The 19,548-nt window shown below is 41.1% G+C and overlaps 1 long non-coding RNA gene across 1 annotated transcript; it reads right to left on the bottom strand.

The window, feature by feature from the left end:
* Positions 1–17,071: 17,071 nt before the first annotated feature.
* Positions 17,072–18,767, bottom strand: LOC114558272 (uncharacterized). The gene is made up of 2 exons (XR_003692946.1): positions 18,532–18,767; positions 17,072–17,121 (listed from the first exon to the last, which is right to left on the bottom strand). It is a non-coding gene; the product is annotated as an uncharacterized LOC114558272 (long non-coding RNA).
* Positions 18,768–19,548: the final 781 nt, after the last annotated feature.

The raw sequence follows: 19,548 nt of genomic DNA, 5'->3' as shown, positions 1-19,548 counted from the left end.
AGCAACATGGTCTTAATAGCAATAAAAAAAAAAAATAACAAGAGGCAGAGATTTTACCGTCAAGTCTGTCACATAGTTTTCTGCCTATGCTTGTTTTTCAGAGAGACACTTAAACACAACAGCATAGACAATTACTTTAGAGAGTGAGTGTGTGTTTGTGTGTGTGCTTCTGTGCGTGTATGTATGTGCAGGTTTGCTTATGAGCACATTATAATTGTTGATGTCTGCTGCATGTTTCATTATTGGCTGGTGTTCTTAGATTTCTTTCCTACTTGAGAACTTTATGTTAAAGTCAATTTGACCGACATGTCTACAAAAAAAAAAAAGTTTATGAGCCATTAGGTAGGATGTGTTCTTGTGCAAACTGCTTGGAAAAGACAAAATGATAGCCCAGAATGTGACTTAACCGGTGCCTTTGATGTCATTTGAGCAAGCAGCTGATGAAGTGCAGCACGGTAATGCTTGGTTCCAAAAATGTACTGGGCTGTTTGACCACTGTACTTAATCACCTGCCTGGGTGTAACCCCCCATTTTTGCACAATTCAGTTCAAGGCGACTTACTAATTCAGGTGCAGGCAAGATTCCAAACAGGTGCAGGCAAGATAAAAAAAAAAAAAGCCCTTGGTGTGCTTGATGAATATGCCATTTAACTGGCGTAAATCTCCATCATGCACCGTGCATCAATGGAGCCCACTGACTGACGTATTAGGCAGCCCAGTAACTGCCTTGTATGAAGCTGCCAACACATGAGAGGTGGCAATTGTTTTCCCATGAGTAGAAATGTGACACTGAGCTTACCGCTGTGCTGTCCTTGGCCTCAAACCTGCTGCGAAAATTCAATCTGTTTGAACTTAGAGCTCGTTTGCAGCTCAGCTTTCAAAGTGTGACCATTGAGTTTGTAACATGACATAAGAAGGAACAGAGAGAAATATAATAGTTACATGGCAGAAAGTGAGTAAGATTAAGAATAAGTCAAAAGCTTGTTGAAGAGAAAAACATGATGCTTGGAGGAATGCTAATCTCACATTGTACAAACAGAAGCTCTGGTTAAAGGTTTTGCTATCACTTCATTGCTAAAGCTAAGCAACGTTTGGTAATTCAGTGGAATTTAACCTTTTGCAGAATCAAAAACTATTTGAATGTGTATTATCTGTATTATCAGTGGGTCGCTTTTAATTTGGGGCACCTTAAGGTTGGAGTCACTGCAACAGACAATTTTCCAACTGTTCCAAAAAATTTGTAAATATTAAAGAAAGGGGAAAAAAATACAATTTAAGTTTTATCTCTTATCACTCTGTTAAAGCTTTAGAGCGTAAATTTTTGATATTATTGAATGCCCATTACATTCAAGCCATTGCCAAATGAGTTGCTACAAAGCTAATTAAGACTATCAGTTCCACACAACTCTCTCTGTATTTCTCAGTATGGCTATGTTCAGAAGATTGTGTCGTCTGGTGACTTTCACGCGGAGAAACTCGAGTGAAGATAATTTCCTCTTCTGAAGAGTCCATCATGTTTTTTTTAATCCTTCCTCCATGTCCACCTTGGCTACTAGCAACTGCGTGGAGGAGGGGTGGGTGGAGTGTGGGGCGTGCGCGACCACCGGAGGCTTGTATCATGTGGACGCGCCTACAGTGTTGTTGTCATTACTTAGAATTCCTCATGGGGGCGACAGAAACTACGCACTATAGCTTTAATTGTTCACCTGTCTCTTTGTGTATGCCAAATATATTTTAAACAATTAAAAGCGTTTTTTTAACCCCTCTTTTTCTCTCTTGTTTCTTTATTAAACCAATTTAACTTTTATCCAATCCAATTGATTTGGTGCAATTTGCTAAACCCGCCCGTCATATTAAACCGGAATAGACCTCTTTCAAGGCAGACATTTTGACTACTTTGTTAGTTATAGGGATGCACCGAATGTTCATCCACCCAAATTAGTGGTTCAAAAAATGGCAAAAAAACCACTGTGGAAGCACATTTGTAGCAGTATTTGTAGCCGCTCTCAATCCCCTCTCCACACGACGTCACTCAGTCAACGCACCTTGCCATTCTCGCTCTCGTAACTATCTCATTCCTGTAAGAAAGCAGAAAAGCTACTTTTCATAAAGAAGAACCTGAAACTTTTCCTAAAGAAGTAGGATCATGTCTGGGACGATTATTCATTTGTGTTGGGTCCATCCACTTTTTTTGCACTCTTTTCAATGCACTTGTTGTTGTAGGCATACAAAGTAGCATTCGGTTTCAGTTTCAGCAGTCAGTTATAGGGCTAATATAGTCTATTCAAGAAGAGGGGCTCAAAGATGGCCATATACAAAAAATGTTACTTTACTAATGTATTTATTTTAAGTTACTTTGTGCTTTGTTAGTATAATGTGTGCTGGAATGTTAAAAAAAATATTCAGTGTTAAACAATGTTTTTAAATTGTAGTTTTGTAATTGATTTTTTCTTTGAAAAGCAAGACAAAACAGTAAAAAGCTAACTTTGACTATTAAATTTGTGCAATAATGAAAAAATTGGCAAAAAAAAGGAAAAGAAACACTAAAATCTGTGTCAAGTTTTTCAATTTATTCAGTTTAGGGCAAGAATTTTCATTTCTGTGCATCCGTAGTTAGTTAGTTAGTATTTATTTAATTCAAACATGTAACAAAAAAAAAAAAAAAAAAAAATATTGTCTCGATGGTTTTGTGTCCCAGTGAGCCAGTATGTAAAACACCAGGACCCTGGAGCTTACTTACCTGAATGGAATGCAGTCATTTTTTATGTTACTAGTTCCACCTCTGCTTTTCCTGCTATGACATGCCAAAATGTTGAAATAGGTTTATGGGCCGTTAGCTTGTTGGTTGTAGTAATTGGCACAGCAATATCGTGGATTGGAGTTGTGGATTTCATTTGGCAAATCTAACAATGCGGGTGGAGGCGGTGTGAGTGGAGACCAACAGTCCTCTACAGCTCTGTATCACTCTGCATTCAATATGACACACTTTTGAGCTATCCAATTAAAATTCAAGGACACATTGTAATTATGGTATCCAAAGACACTCTTAACTGCTGTTTCTACACAGTTCCAACACAACAGCTTTTTAGAAAGAGTAGCCATGGGAAGGACTAGATCACTTTTATCTAATCTCACTTTTGGGAAGCTGGTTAATTCCAACAACAAGAATGGATTGGGGTGGGGTTTCATAGTAAGCAGGTAGAAGACAGGAGAGAGTAGAAATGTTAATAAAAAGACCCCAGAATCCCACAAAATGTAAGTGTGCAAAAACATGTTCCGATAAGACACAGTTGCAGAGCAAGATATTATTTACTGATATTAGAAAGTAGTCCAGATATTTGATCTGGAAACAAAGTGCACATCACATGATTTGATTTGCATATCAACACAACATCTAACTGAGGCAGCACTATTTTTCTGCCAAAAAAGGCAGAATAAGCATCCCTTCAGAAGGTAGACACACTGACACTGCCCCAACCAATCTCAAGTCTCAGGTCAATCTCTCTCCCATCCTGACATCATCTGATGCTATAAGCCTACAACCCCTGACAACACCTTACCTATTCAACCTCACATAGTGGCTGTTAACACCCAGATGACAGAATAATGACAAGCTGGTGACAAAGGTCAAGCATCATGGTGGAATAAAAGACAGGGAGGTTTGCGAGCATGACGGAGTGGTAAATGAGACAGGTTTGTGGCTTACTAAGAGCGAAAGGGCAGCAGAGCCACATCAGTGAATCGGTGTGCTTTTTGGACACGATTGGCAAAAAAATTCATAGTCATATTTCATACAGTTGGTTGCTTCTAGGATACACCTGTCAGTGTGCAGTGACTGGTGCAGTCAGATTAGAGCGGAAATCCTATTATTATGGCCGCTGCTATGTATTTGATATGGGACTATCATCTTGCTATTTCCTTTCTAGATGGACTGCTGGGTGCTCACTATCTGGGACTTTTCTTGGGTGTAGATTACAGTAAGTCCAACTTTATGAGTTAAAATTCCATTCCTGGAAGGCATCCGGTCACTGGTTCTCTCCGCTGTGTCCTCGAAAAAAGATCCATGCCTTAATTTTCCAACTGAATTCCCACAAATGGGGACTTTAATAATTCTATTACCTTGCAGTATTTTTCTGGAGGTCAATATTATTTTACAATTAAAGCATCAATCCTCATTTACAAACTATATTAGGCTATATATCACAGATTTGACTTCCGCCTAATGCTGACTCTGCATCTCAGCTCTCATCACACACACTACTACCGTAGGACTGCTTAACTCGGAACAACGTGCTCTCATCCATGTGTTCAAATAGAGAGGGGTTTTGGCGACCTGACTTTTTGGTTAACCAAATACAATACAATTTACAATTTCTGTTGAACTTTGACATATACCTGAGCTCAGTTCAATTGTTTCAGTCTAGCATTACAAATGCAAATGTACAGCTGAACTTTGCCAATCACTCGCAGCAAACAACCAGGAAAAACAAAAATAAATGTATTTTCAAGTTGCGGTTGCTACTGGTTCAGCTGCTTTTCAATTTTAGCTTACAAATACTGTACGTTTAACCAAAAAGTCACAGACCCATAAAATACTTTCAGTAGTGGAGCTAATCGCAGATTACAGCTCCTCAGTAGAAAATTGCCACTAACTTGGTACATGTGGCACTGTGAATAGTCAGTGAGAAACTCATCTTTTTTTCTTCTGGGATGGAAGGTTTCTCAGGAGTTATTTATTTCTTTAGATCTGCAGCTGAACCTGTATGTCAGAATCTTTGCAGCTTCAAAGACAATTATATTGCCATTAACGAGACAATCAAGAATTATTATGAGGTTTAAAACAATGTTGATGTACTTACTTGCAAAGCTTTATTTAAATGTCAAGCAAATACAAATGATTGACTAAATAATGAAGACTGCCTTCAAGTTTTCAACTTTAATATCATATCGTGAACAATATGAACATTAAATCCTCTCTTTCCAGTAATGCTCTGTTCACATAATACAAACACCTAATTACTAACATACATACATGGTTCAGTGAACCAGGCATTATTAATTAAAAATAGCTCTGAGGCTATTTTTGTCTAATTATCATGCTCAGGACTTTTAAAACAATGTTAGTGATGTGACAGTGATAGTTTAACAATACAACCCCCAAGAGGACAGTTAACCCTACTTTGATTCTTTGAATTGACGTGTCCAAATCTGGGACGATGTATTTAGCATTTAGTATTTTGTCGTGAAGTGAATCTGATGCGTTACGTCTAACTGGATTGTACACAATGAGTCTGGGCAAAGCAATCACACATTTGTACATGGAAAATGCAACACACCTGCTCTTGTCAGCTGTTGGCATGCAGGTACAATAGCTGTAGAAAGATACATTGTTCTCTTCAAGGTATGTGCACATAGTTGGCCTCTACGTTTTCAGCACATTTCAATCAATACACACCAACATGAAGACACATGGGTGGCACGATGTTTGCTCTTTGTTTATTCACATCAGGATGGTTGGAATTCATCTTGTTTACTGGCAATCTTGCAATTATGGTTGACTGCAGGAACAAAGTAATACTGCTTCCGCATTTGACCATATTTTGGCTGTGAGTGTTCACAATATACTAAGTGTACAAATAAAGAGTCGAAGGGTGTATTCATGTATGCTACAGTTATTTAATAATTATCTGTAAATGCTTAAAATACCTTTTCCAAAGGGAAAATCTGTCACTATGACAGCAGCCACTCTCCTTTGTGAAAGAGTAATCTACAGACCTTTTACAGCCACATTTCAAGTCTATAAGATTTTGAGTGGATTGTCACGTTAACTTCCTGTGTAGAATTAAGAAATACATTCGATAACATACATTGCAGGGTTTCCTAATATATGAAAACCATGAGGTGGTCTTTTATTTTCTCTATCAGAACACCGTTTTTAATACCTACTTTTCAAAAGAACAACGTTTTTGAACGTGTTTGACGTTTATTGACTTGCTTGTCAAGTGTAAGACGGAAGATTGATACTCCTATCATGTGTGTATGGTAAACATGGTGCTTCCATCAGCAGCCAGCTTACTTAGCTTAGCACACAGATTGGAAACATGGGGAAACAGCTAGCCCGGCTCTGTCCAAAGGTAACAAAATCCACCACCTTCAATCTTTTTACTCTGAATCTATGGAAGTTAACAGGTGTATTTCCCAATATGTCTACTTTTTCTTTAAAGGTTTTTTTGTTGTGAGTCTGTGTGTTTTACTAGTGCAGCCTAAATGCAGCACATACTGTTGCTGTAAGGCAAATGCAAACCTTGCCCACTGATTCAGAACGGTGGTTTAACTGTCGACAGGAACAAAGTTACACTATTTGAGTGGACATCTGTTAGCCAATAAAAATGGCTACTATATAACGGGTTACAAGAAGAGGGGAAAAGTAGAATATGGTGCAGCTGATTGCACATCATGCCTGCACACACTGCTGGGAACAAAAGAAGCATTTGACAAATGTGCCAGTGGTAGCCAATTCCCTCCAGATTCAGGACTGCTGCAGGCCCATCTCCACAACACAGACACACACATACACACAGTAATGTGTATATGCATCAAAACTTAAACCGTTACAACGACATTCAATTCATTTTCAAAGTATGGCACACACACACACACACACACACACACACACACTTCGGCCAAATCTCTGTCATGTAACATACCCCATCTGGCAATCCCCTAATTTGTCACTTGGCCTTTCAAATAATGGTTCACAGGGACAAAAAGATGAGCAACTCATTTGATTAAAAACATTACAGTGAATGTGGAAATCAGCCTGACAGGGAAATGTCCCAGATGTTTTGGACAATGAATATTCAGAGTGGGTTAGACTCGTTGCAGTTGGCACAGGTTCATTCTCTGCATTCGGATGGCCTCATTCCTGTCACAGCCACAGTCACACAATGTCCGTCTGGAGACCTAAAAATAGTAACAGAGGCAAAGAACAGTAGAATATTTGTGCTCTCGTAAGGCTGCACTGACCTGAGCACATTGTGATACATTATGACATTTTGCTTAGACAGGGCAGTGTACAGAAAATTGCTAAAACAATCAGACACCTACACTGTCTTCTTTCATAATGACTTTGTTTTTTGCTGCCAAGCACTCAGCTCTCCTAGATAGAAAAACACCAAAAATTCCCCTGAGCTCCACAAACAAAAAGCTTGATCCACAGATCACTCCTACTGATCATTGAAACGACTCTGCAGCATTTGAGTTGTTTGATGGCCCCTTGCTTTTGTATTGAAGAAATGGCCACCGTGCTGTTAACCATCTGCAGTCATGATTGCCTTAAGCTCTCTTTCACCAAGTTTTCATAGATGGCTTTTCTCCCCATTGTTGCCTCTACCATCCCATGTCTCCAGGAACGGCCAGCTCTAAAGTGTACATACTTCAGACAGTCCTGAAATGTCCAGCCTGCCCAACTATTGTCGCTACAGCAGTTTCTAGGAATTCTTGGTTTAACTTAAGATACACAGTTGGCATTCTTGGCTGAGGCAGAGGCTTTCACCCTGCTTTTCTCCCTCCCTGCACATAGTGTCTTTCACCCTTCACTACCCGCTTGAAGAACCTTCTCCAGCCAATGTCAGTTTGCCTTTCATCCAGATAATACATTGAATAGTTGGGAAGCTGTTAAGTTCTTTCCTGCCATTACCTGTCGCAGTCCACCATGGTACAATTGATCCTGCTGAACTGCATCCTGCGCAATTAACTTTCTGTTACTTTTCACTTTTAAGCGAGATTTCCCAAACTTAGTTTTTAAACTTAAACATGGGCAGCAAGGGATGGCTTATGGTAGCTATGGAAACCTCATGCCTATCGGCCTGAAAATGGCACCATCTGACAGACATGGAGTGTCGGGAAAGAAAATGAGCTCTGGGTGCGACAACTTTTTTCTGCGTACTGTGTCATTGTAATAGATAATGCATTGATTACATTTTTTTGTTGCCATAAACCAACATAAATGTACCGCACCAAAAAAAAATAAAAAAATAAAATAACCATAGACTTAATCAAGTTTAGTTTAGTTTGGTTTAAAAAATCAAACCATGTACAATAAAACAAACCTATTATCATGTAAATGGCATAAAATCAGAGCATGACACACAATAAAAACAAAAAGGTTCTGTATTTTGGACGTTTCTTGAGTCCGTAACCGAAAGACAGTCTCCTTTTACACTCATTCAGGGCATGAAACTAAATTGTAAAATACTGCACTGCTCAGGGTTCAACTATGTAGTCTCACATATCTCTCGTCGGCCAAGTCACGGCAAAACCATGATCTCCTGATCTGTCATGGTGACTGGTGAGCATGTGGAAAGACGTGAGTGTTGTTTAGGCTGATTCTGGTAAAACATAACATTGGAAATCTATGTCGATCTTAATGAAAGTCAGATCCAGGAGAGAGCGAACACAAAGAGGGCTACAGTTATTTAATTCCCAATGTTTAAAGCTATAGTGCATAGTTTCTGCCGACCCATGACAACAAAAACTGTGGGCGCGTCCACATAATACAAGCCTCCCCCCACCCCTTTTCCTCCACGCAATTGCTAATAGCCAAGGAGGACACAGAGGAATAAAAAAACATGACAGACTCTTCAGAAGAGGTCATTATCTTCACTCAAGCTTCTGTGCAGGAAAGTCACCGGATGCCACAATCTTCTGAATATAGCCATACTGAGAAACACAGAGAGAGTTGTGTGGAGCTGATAGTCTTAATACGCTTTGTAGCAACTCATTTGGCGATGGCTTGATAGGTTAAGGTTAGGGTGGTCTCCACTGTGTGTAGACTCAGTCGGGCCTCTCTCCTACATCTGTGATTGATGGCAGCCCCATCTTTCATATCTCTGAGAGAAAGACACTCTAAACATTAGAGAAGCTGGATTTTGTGTTTCTATGTACACATGCTCTTTACTAGCTGTGTCTGAAAGCAGACTTTTCACAAGTTTACATTGCTATATTCTCAGACAGGCTTGCTGCGAGCATATCACTCCGCCCAAGTACTATATTCTTCCGCCTGAGAATATAGTTCCCGGTTTGTTTACAGTTAGAAGATGGCTGTGTCTCAGGTTACGTTGTTTTTTGTACACGCTGTGACTCTATAAATCACAACATGTAAATAGGAACATGTTGGCATTATTTTGTCACTTATTCGGAGCAGTAGGATTACTGGAACCAGTCACCTGCATGTTCTGTGCTGGCCTGATGCCGCTGGAGCCGTCAGACAGCCATACAGCATGCACGGAGATGAGAAGGGTATGTATGGACTTGTCTAACTCTGGGGGTTATGGTGAATAAGCTAAATTCCCAATAAGTCGGCGTGTTCCTTTAAGAGTTTGGGAAATAAGTTTAGGCCTATTTGCTTTAATTTTTATAGGAATACGATGAGAACATTGATGTTAGTCAATGACTTTGTGTTAAGTGCAGAGCAGGAGTGAAGATGTGCTTAGCTAAGTTTAGCATAACAACTGGAGACAGGGTAAAACAGCTAGTTTGGCTCTTTTCAAAGTGATGGACTAATTAAACATATTTATTTAACAAAAGTGTAAATGTGGTTTTAGGGGGAGTTACTTGTTGGAGCTAACCCTAACTATCACAGTCAGGTTGCCAGTTTTAGTACCATTTTACCTGTACCAAGAACTAAACTAAAATAGTATCTCCTTTGGTTGGAGATTCCATTTTTTTTAGTAGTTTTCCAACACAAAATGATCAGAGAAGACAACACACACTTCTGGCATGTTGGTATCCAAGTTCAGATCACAGCCATAGTTTCATTTGGTCCAGCTGGTTGAATGGAAATCTATGAAACATAACATCAGACCTCCCTCATCATTCACCGTCAACCACATGAAGCACAACTAATATTTATAAAATAGACAAGTCAGCACAAACTTTGTGAAGCTGGTGGAGAGTCACCTGAAGAGTTTCAGAGCCCTCTAGAACATTTTCTTCAAACCACGATGGAGACTATCAGTCTATAGTTTACGACACATGGTTCTGAAGTATTATATATAGGTTTTGGGAGCATTTCCATTTGGAAGATGCTGTGCTGTTGAATTAGCTGCTGGGTAGCTGCTTTCCTAAATGGCTAGTATTAACCTATGTCAAGCCCTGCTAGAAAAGTCTGAGTTAGTCAGATTAGTTCTGTGTTGAGCCCACTGAAAGTTAACAGTCAGGAAAAGGACAGTTGATATTTATGTACATAGCAAATGACTACGTTGCTGGTAGATTATTCTTCAAAATTAACGCAGTTGCTATTAATTCTCAAAGTGCTTTTCCCCAATGTTTTTTCTTTTTTTTAAGTTAAACGATTGCAATAATAAAAAAAACGATTCTTAACTGGCTCAAAATACTGTACAAAACGGTGAGACATTAGGTCTGTAAGTGGATTCACTACAGTCTGTTAGCCTGACAAGCCAGACCCACATCAAGATGTTGGGTCTGGGAACTCACCATTAGCAGGGCTCAATCCGAGGGGCGGGATAAACGGTTGTCTTTCAAATTCTCTCTGCACGCAATAGGATAGCGCTACAACCAAGTAAAGCAACGAAGAAGGTAGTGGAGCTAGTTGATAGATTAAACTTTTGACGTATCCGGTCGGCAAAACTCCGAACACATCTTCCTTTTTAAGAATGATTTCTGTGCCGTTCTTTGTTCTTTTCTCAAAAAAAAGCTTAACTCCAAGTCTTCCAGAAGACCGCTGTTCGCCAGCAGCAGCAACCATAACCCCGCCCACCGACTCTATACACGATGGGATTGGCCTGACTAGAGTTTGGTTTTGCCAGCTCGCAAGCCAACGGAGAGTTGCTAGACCCCCCTGGCTGCAAATTAAATTAAAAATAGGGTACGTCTAGATTTCTAGGCTATCATTCTGTGTTATTACGATTTTATACAACACAACTGAATGAACATGAAAGAAAAATACAAGTGAAAGGAAACAAATGAATCAGTCCTGATAGTAAACATGACTCCAACTACACTGTAAAAAAAAAATTGTTGACTCAACTTAAAAATATGTGTAACCTGGTTGCCTTGAAATTATAAGTTGATTGGAAATCAGATATTAAGTTGGCACAAAGAGGCTATTCAGTTCTCTCAACTTAATGTTGCAAGTTCACTGTACTAATAACATGTTCAGTCAACTAAGGTTTATTTGTAAACACAACATTCAATTTAGTGGATCCAACTTCTAATTATGCATTATATGAACTAATGATTGTGTGGAGTCAACTCCAATCTACATCAATTCAACAACTTTATGTAGTGGGGCTAATGTGCATTTTCAAGTTGTCTTGACTAAGCTTTGTATTTGTGTTGACTTTATTATGTGTGTTGTATTAACATATCAAGTAAGTTGACTCGGTTGCCTTGAAAATCTAAGTTCTACCAACTTTTTTTTTTAAGTTTACACAACACAAGAATGTGAGTCAAGATTAACAAAAACATTTATTTCACACATTCAAGTGTTTCATACAATATAAAACAATGGTAAGACACAGCATCAACATTTTTTTCCTTATCCACTCTGTTAAATATCTATCTGCCTTTTTCTGCCATTACAAATCATAAGCCTTACTGTTACTGTGTGTGTGTGTGTGTGTGAGAGAGAGTGTGTGTGTAAGTGAGTGAGTGAGTGTGTGAGACAGAGATTGAGTGTGTAAGTGAGTGAGTGAGTGTGTGAGACAGAGAGTGAGTGTGTAAGACAGAGAGTGAGTGAGTGTGTGAGACAGAGAGTGATGTGTGTGAGACAGTGTGAGTGAGTGAGTGTGTGAGACAGAGTGAGTGTGTAAGACAGAGAGTGAATGTGTGTGAGACAGTGAGTGTGTGTGTGTGAGACAGAGTGAGTGAATGTGCGACAGAGAGTGAGTGAGTGTATGAGACAGAGAGAAAGTGAGTGCGACAGAGTGAGTGAGACTGAGTGAGTGTGTGTGTGAGACAGAGTGAGTGTGCAACAGAGTGAGTGAGACAGAGAGTGAGTGAGTGCGACAGAGTGAGCGAGAGAGTGAGTGAGTGTGTGTGAGAGATTGAGTGTGTGAGACAGAGTGAGTGAGACAGAATGATTGTGTGTGTGAGACAGAGAGTGAGTGAGTGTGTGTGAGACAGAGTGAGTGAGTGAGACAGAGAGTGAGTGTTTGTGTGAGTGAGTGTGTGTGAGACAGAAAGTGAGTGTTTGTGTGAGTGAGTGTGAGACAGAGAGTGAGTGTGACATAGAGTGATTGTGTGTGTGAGACAGAGAGTGAGTGAGTGTGTGTGAGAGAGTGAGTGAGAGAGACAGAGTGAGTGAGACATAGTGAGTGAGTGTGGGAGACAAGAGAGTGAGGAGAGACAGAGTGAGGTTTGTGTGGAGTGAGACAGAGTGAGTGTTTGTGTGAGTGTGGAGTGAGTGTGTGAGACAGAGAGTGAGAGACAGAGAGTGAGTGAGTGCGACAGAGTGAGCGAGACAGAGAGTGAGTGTGTTTGTGTGAGACAGAGTGAGTGTGTGAGACAGAGAGTGAGTGAGACAGAGAATGAGTGTGACAGAGTGATTGTGTGTGAGACAGAGAGTGAGTGAGTGTGTGTGAGACAGAGTGAGGAGAGAGAGACAGAGAGTGAGTAAGACAGAGGGGGTGAGTGTGTGAGACAAGAGAGTGAGTGAGAAAGAGAGTGAGTGTTTGTGTGAGTGAGTGTGTGAGACAGAAAATGAGTGAGACAGAGTGAGTGAGTGAGACAGAGAGTGAGTGTTTGTGTGAGTGAGTGTGTGAGACAGAGTGAGACAGCGAATGAGTGTTTGTGTGAGTGAGTTTGAGACAGAGAGTGAATGTTTGTGTGTGAGACAGAGTGAGTGAGTGTGTGAGACAGAGAGTGTGTGTGTGAGACAGTGTGAGTGAGTGAGTGTGTGAGACAGAGAGTGTCTGTGTGTGAGACAGAGTGAGTGAATGTGCGACAGAGAGTGAGTGAGTGTCTGAGACAGAGTGAGTGAGTGAGTGAGTGAGTGAGTGTGTGAGAAAGAGTGAGTGAGTGTGTAAGACAGAGAGTGTATGTGTATGAGAGTGAGTGAGTGTGTGAGACAGAGAGTGTGTGTGTATGAGACAGTGTGAGTGAGTGTGTGAGACAGAGTGAGTGTGTAAGACAGAGAGTGAATGTGTGTGAGACAGTGAGTGTGTGTGTGTGAGACAAAGTGAGTGAATGTGCGACAGAGAGTGAGTGAGTGTATGAGACAGAGAGTGAGTGAGTGTGTGTGTGAGACAGTGAATGAGACAGAGAGTGAGTGAGACAGAGTGAGTGAGACAGAGAGTGAGTGAGTGCAACAGAGTGAGCGAGACAGAGAGTGAGTGTGTGTGTGTGAGACAGAGTGAGTGTGTGAGACAGAAAGTGAGTGAGACAGACAGAGAGTGAGTGTGACAGAGAGTGATTGTGTGTGTGAGACAGACAGTGAGTGAGTGTGTGTGAGACAGAGTGAGTGAGAGAGACAGAGAGTGAGTGAGACAGAGTGAGTGTGTGAGACAAGAGAGTGAGACAGAGAGTGAGTGTTTGTGTGAGTGAGTGAGACAGAGTGAGTGAGACAGAGAGTGAGTGTTTGTGTGAGTGAGTGTGTGTGTGAGACAGAGTGAGTGAGACAGAGAGTGAGTGAGACAGAGAGTGAGTGAGACAGAGTGAGCGAGACAGAGAGTGAGTGAGTGTGTGTGAGACAGAGTGAGTGTGTAAGACAGAGAGTGAGTGAGACAGAGAGTGAGTGTGACAGAGTGATTGTGTGTGAGACAGAGAGTGAGTGAGTGTGTGAGACAGAGTGAGTGAGACAGACAGAGAGTGAGTGAAACAGAGTGAGTGAGTGAGTGTGTGAGACAAGAGAGTGAGTGAGACAGAGAGTGAGTGAGACAGAGTGAGCGAGACAGAGAGTGAGTGAGTGTGTGTGAGACAGAGTGAGTGTGTGAGACAGAGAGTGAGTGAGACAGAGAGTGAGTGTGACAGAGTGATTGTGTGTGTGAGACAGAGAGTGAGTGAGTGTGTGAGACAGAGTGAGTGAGACAGACAGAGAGTGAGTGAAACAGAGTGAGTGAGTGAGTGTGTGAGACAAGAGAGTGAGTGAGACAGAGAGTGAGTGTTTGTGTGAGTGAGTGAGACAGTGAGTGAGACATAGAGTGAGTGTTTGTGTGAGTGAGTGTGTGTGTGAGACAGAGTGAGTGAGACAGAGAGTGAGTGAGACAGAGTGAGCGAGACAGAGAGTGAGTGAGTGTGTGTGAGACAGAGTGAGTGTGTGAGACAGAGAGAGTGAGTGAGACAGAGAGTGAGTGACAGAGTGATTGTGTGTGTGAGACAGAGAGTGAGTGAGTGTGTGATACAGAGTGAGTGAGACAGACAGAGAGTGAGTGAAACAGAGTGAGTGAGTGTGTGAGACAAGAGAGTGAGTGAGACAGAGTGAGTGTTTGTGTGAGTGAGTGTTTGTGTGAGACAGACAGTGAGTGTTTGTGTGAGTGAGTGTGAGACAGAGAGTGAGTGAGTGGGAGTGAGACAGAGTGAGTGTTTGTGTGAGTGAGACAGAGAGTGAGTGTTTGTGTGAGTGTGTGAGACAGAGTGAGTGTTTGTGTGAGTGAGTGAGACAGAGAGTGAGTGTTTGTGTGAGTGAGTGAGTGCGACAGAGAGTGAGTGAGTGCAACAGAGTGAGCGAGACAGAGAGTGAGTGTGTGTGTGTGTGTGAGACAGAGAGTGAGTGAGACAGACAGTGAGTGAGTGTGTGTGAGACAGAGTGAGTGAGAGAGACAGAGTGAGTGAGACAGAGTGAGTGTGTGAGACAAGAGAGTGAGACAGAGAGTGAGTGTTTGTGTGAGTGAGTGTGTGAGACAGAGTAAGTGAGACAGAGAGTGAGTGTTTGTGTGAGTGAGTGTGTGAGACAGAGTGAGTGAGACAGAGAGTGAGTGTTTGTGTGAGTGAGTGTGAGACAGAGAGTGAGTGAATGAGTGAATGAGTGAGTGAGAGAGCCTGAGTGTGCAAGGTGGTGGCAAAATAAGAGAACATATACAGTCACATATGTCAACTATAGAGGCAATAAAAACAGCATATTTTGAGAGACAGAGCAAAACAACTCTCAGGACTTCTAGTCCACCTTAGCATTGACAGCTAATATTTGCATAACTGTGTGCAACATGATAATTTAACAAGACTATTTGAGGTAGTACAACCAAAAGGCAATCATTTTCTCCTTTTCATCCCACAAACAACTGACCTTACAAGTTTTTAAAAGACACACTTAAAAAAAGGAACAGTAACTCCATGACAACTATGTAGCCAAGATAACGGGTGGCACTTTTGAGTAATATAAAAAACAGCTATGACTGTCTAGTCCATCTGTCCATCAGCCGCACAGAGACCGGAGTCCATTAACTCTTGAACAGCAAAGGTCTCCACCAATGTTCATTATCACCTTTTGTATTACCTCGAACATGTACTTGAGCCGGTTGGGGGGAGTTCTAGCCCGACCAGGCACCTCTCTTTAACCTGCCTCTCTTAAGTTATGCTATTACAATTCTAGACTGCCGGGGAGGCTGTTCCTCCCTAAGACACACTGAGCTGCTCTCTCATCTCTACTTGTTACTTTTTGTATGCATCCTGTCCCAGAAATGCTTGTTACTAATCTAGCTCTGGGGAGTTTACTCCCGGAGTCCTTATAGTTTCTTCTTCGCAGCTATGCTCTGCGATTCTCTGCATTTCCCGCTGCATCCTGCTGGCCCCTGCTGCATCCGCAGCCTCCACCCGTGCTCTGCAGCGCCACGTTACATCCCGCAACGCCCTGCTGTGATGTTCATACGCACAGAGTAGTCAGGATCCGGTATAGGAGACTGCACTACTCAGTATGACACGATGTGCCCTGCTATGACATGAACTTCCACGATAACCTTCAAGTCAATGTGACTTCTAATGTGACTGTTATCACCACTGTTCATCACGCCCCCCCCCGCCCGTCAGACACTGCCTACCAAGAGTCTGGGTCTGCCGAGGTTTCTTCCTAAAAGGGAGTTTTTTTCTTGCCACTGTCGCAATAGCCACTACTAATGCTTGCTCTTGAGGGAATTACTGTAATTGTTGGGGTTTTGGAATTTATAGAGTGTGGTCTAGACCTACTCTATCTGTAAAGTGTCTCGAGATAACTTTTGTTATGATTTGATACTATAAATAAAATTGAATTGAATTGAATTGAATTGAGCCCTTTTGGGTAATGGATGTTGAAGACGAGAGCAGACCCATCAGCAGGGCGAATGCGTTGGGCACATCCTTCAGGTCCCAAGAACGATATGCTTCTCCAGAATCAGTGCAATATCAATCATCTCCTTGGGGACAGGGCGTTGAGGATCCTCCTCTGTAAACACCAAGATTCCTACGTTCATTCCTTTCACTGCCTCACTCTCTTCGCTTGGCTAATGACACAACAAAGTAATAAGAATAGATTGCAAATCAGCATTATTTCCTCAACACATGAAAATTCAAGATGCATAGCAAACTTGGGTATGAAAATGTCTGATGCAAACTAATGTAAACCTATGTAAATGGAAGAAATTCAAATACATTACAATGTCAAATTAATTGAGCAAGGAATCCTGTCACTGCAACTTTGAACAATTCACTTGTTCTCCATTTAAGCAGATGTCTTTCCACGTCTAGATTTTTATAACAAGACATATTTTCTAGATATCCTATAACTACAGGATCATGACTTCATTTGGATCAAAAAGATTGAGATTAGCAAGTGATATGGATTCCAGAGTGGCATTGATTCCTCACATACCTTACAAATCTTGAAGAATTGGGAGGGATCCTCTTTCTGAAATGGGCCAGGCCAAGGAGAACAACTGCTCTCTCTCTCTTTTTAGTTCTGGACAACAGAAGAGGGATACAGACCAGAAAGGACATCAGTGCTTCATAAATAATAAAAAAAAAAATGTACACAACTTTGTATATGCAGGGAAAGGGGCAAGTAGTTCCATTGAATCCATGCTGAACTTTGTAATGCCTTATTACTTTGCGTTGATTTGTTGAGGAAAAACTACAAAACTTACAGTTCCACTGCATCAGTCATGACACTGAATTAATCTTCGGTCAGTTGATTCTGAAGAAAGAAATAGAAACAAAAATACTGCATTAGCGTGGCTTAAAATACAAACAAATAGCATAGGTGTGTTGTCAGACAAGCTTGTTATTTCATGAAATGTAATGCAATTTAAGGACTATGCCCTATGTTGGAAGGCTATTTTATACCAATCAAAAATAATGCATTGGTCAGCCCTTTCCCTAGTGTACTAAAGCCTACATCTATCCAAAGAAAACAAAGCAAGTCAGTCTGATAACCCTCACTTCATTGCGCGCGCACGCACGCGCACACACACACACACACACACACGGTAGCGTGAGTAATGAATATTTCAGTTCAGATTGAGAACTATAAATAGTTCACTTCTTCAATATTATTATTATTGATAATATTCACGTTTACGTTTCACTTCATTTAGTTATTAAAATGACGGTTGGGGAAGAGGATATGAGAGACTATAAATCTTTAGCCAAAATAATCACAAACTCACTACGTGAATTTATATTACATTCTAAGTATTACTTAGGTAGCTCCCTCTGCCGTCCCGCTGTCTCTCCTACCTACCCATTCGCACCCCTCCCCTTCTAGCTACCTGCCTGATCAGTGCTGCTGCAGATGAGGAGAAAGCAGAGGGGGGGGGGGCTGCTCCTCAGTCACAGACTGTTTTGGTGGACACAACAGAGAAATACCTTGCCTGCTCGCCGGACAATACTGGCGTCTTTTCAACAGAAAGTCGCCAGATTTGTGGCTAGTCGCTTTAAAAAAAAACAGGGGTTTGAAAAGTCGCTAAATCTAGAGCAAAAGTGGGCGCACAATTCATGATAAAAAAAATAGTATATTGCTTGTTTAAACTAGTTAACGTGTTTCAACGTCATAGCTCATTTGCCACATCTGACCATATGCAAAAGATACGTTATCAGAACATGTTCGGACAAGCGTGCCTAAATTAAACCACCTCAGGCATATTTAGCCATGACAGAAATTCAAAAGAAAACAACATTTCCCCATGCATGCCTTCATCCATAGATATACAGCCTTCATCGAACAAACCAGCTAGCTAGTCAACATAAGGGCTAACTAACTTAACTAACATTCAGAGGATTAGTTCGTTACTTGCATAACTTAGTTGAAGGCAAGTTCAGAATTTCTCCACATAATCATTACATAGCTAGCTAGCTACTACTAGCTAATTAATGAGCAATGTTTGTTCTTTTCCCCTGCTCTCTCTCTCTCACTCACACACACACACACACACACACCTAACATATCACTTAGCTAGCTAAGTTTTTGAAACTAAGGGCTTGCACGTTATACTGTAGGTTTGAATGGTCAGTTCACAGTATTTCGTTAAAAACTTTAGCTTAGTAAAAAAAAAACTCAAACTATGCTGAAATATTAGACCATAGAAAAAGTTAAAAGTTTACTTACGCCAACGGTCAGCTCGCTTCTCGCGCTCGGTCCTTCAATGGAGGAGACGTTGACTAACGTGGTCTGCCGCTCTGCGCATGTGCAAAATGACGTAGCGTGGTGAACCCTGGGTGAACTTCAACTTACATTTGAGAAGACAAGCATGACTCAGTTGTGTCAACTGTGCATTAGAATTTCTGAGCAAAACACAGATATGTGTGTTATCTTAACAAAAGTATTGAAAAGTTTTGAGTTGAAAGTTGACTTGACCCTAAAACAGAAGTTGAGACAACAAAAAGGGGAAATAATTTTTTACAGTGTACCTGAATTCCTCATTCATAAAAGATGCAACACTGAGACAGAGGCTTTTCAGAATACATGAAACCATTCTGTAGCATTACCATGAATTATTACCCACTGTGGTAATCACATGCATAAAGCAAATTCTGATGTTCTGATATAAATCTAACTGGGCGTTTAGATAAAGATCAAAGACATCAAAATCTTGCATCTATTTCTCAGACACACACACACACACACACACACACACACACACACACACACACACACACACTCAACATGCACACACACAGATCCTGCATTGCATCTGATGCTGTGAGCCACAGAGGGCCTCACACAGGAACATTTTTGTAGGAAAGGCCTAAATATGAAGTGATGCAATCTATCTGACACATCCTTCAGTAGGTAGGTGTGATTGGAGAAGCTAACTATTATTTTTTTTTGTGCTTGAAGCACTTCTCTTCCAGTGCCTTGGTGATGAGGGTGCCGAGAGCATTAAAGGGCTGCTTGGTACAAAAAGATTCAATATGAAAAGGAATGGGATATTAGGCGCCAAGAAGGCATCGTGGAGCCGCAGCTCTCCCTCTCTTGTCATATAATTAGATAAAAGGTAGACTCTCCTCTGCTAGTCCATCCCCGTTGAGAATTTCCTGCAACCCACAGGTCAGCCCGCAGATAGAACGGCAGGGGAAACGCAATATGTTTCTACCTTCATGTCAAGGTGACATCACCTCACAA

This window comes from Perca flavescens, chromosome 1, assembly GCF_004354835.1.
Source record: "Perca flavescens isolate YP-PL-M2 chromosome 1, PFLA_1.0, whole genome shotgun sequence".
In the NCBI taxonomy this organism is placed as follows: Eukaryota; Metazoa; Chordata; class Actinopteri; order Perciformes; family Percidae; genus Perca; species Perca flavescens.
This window is presented reverse-complemented; position numbering and strand designations above follow the sequence as displayed.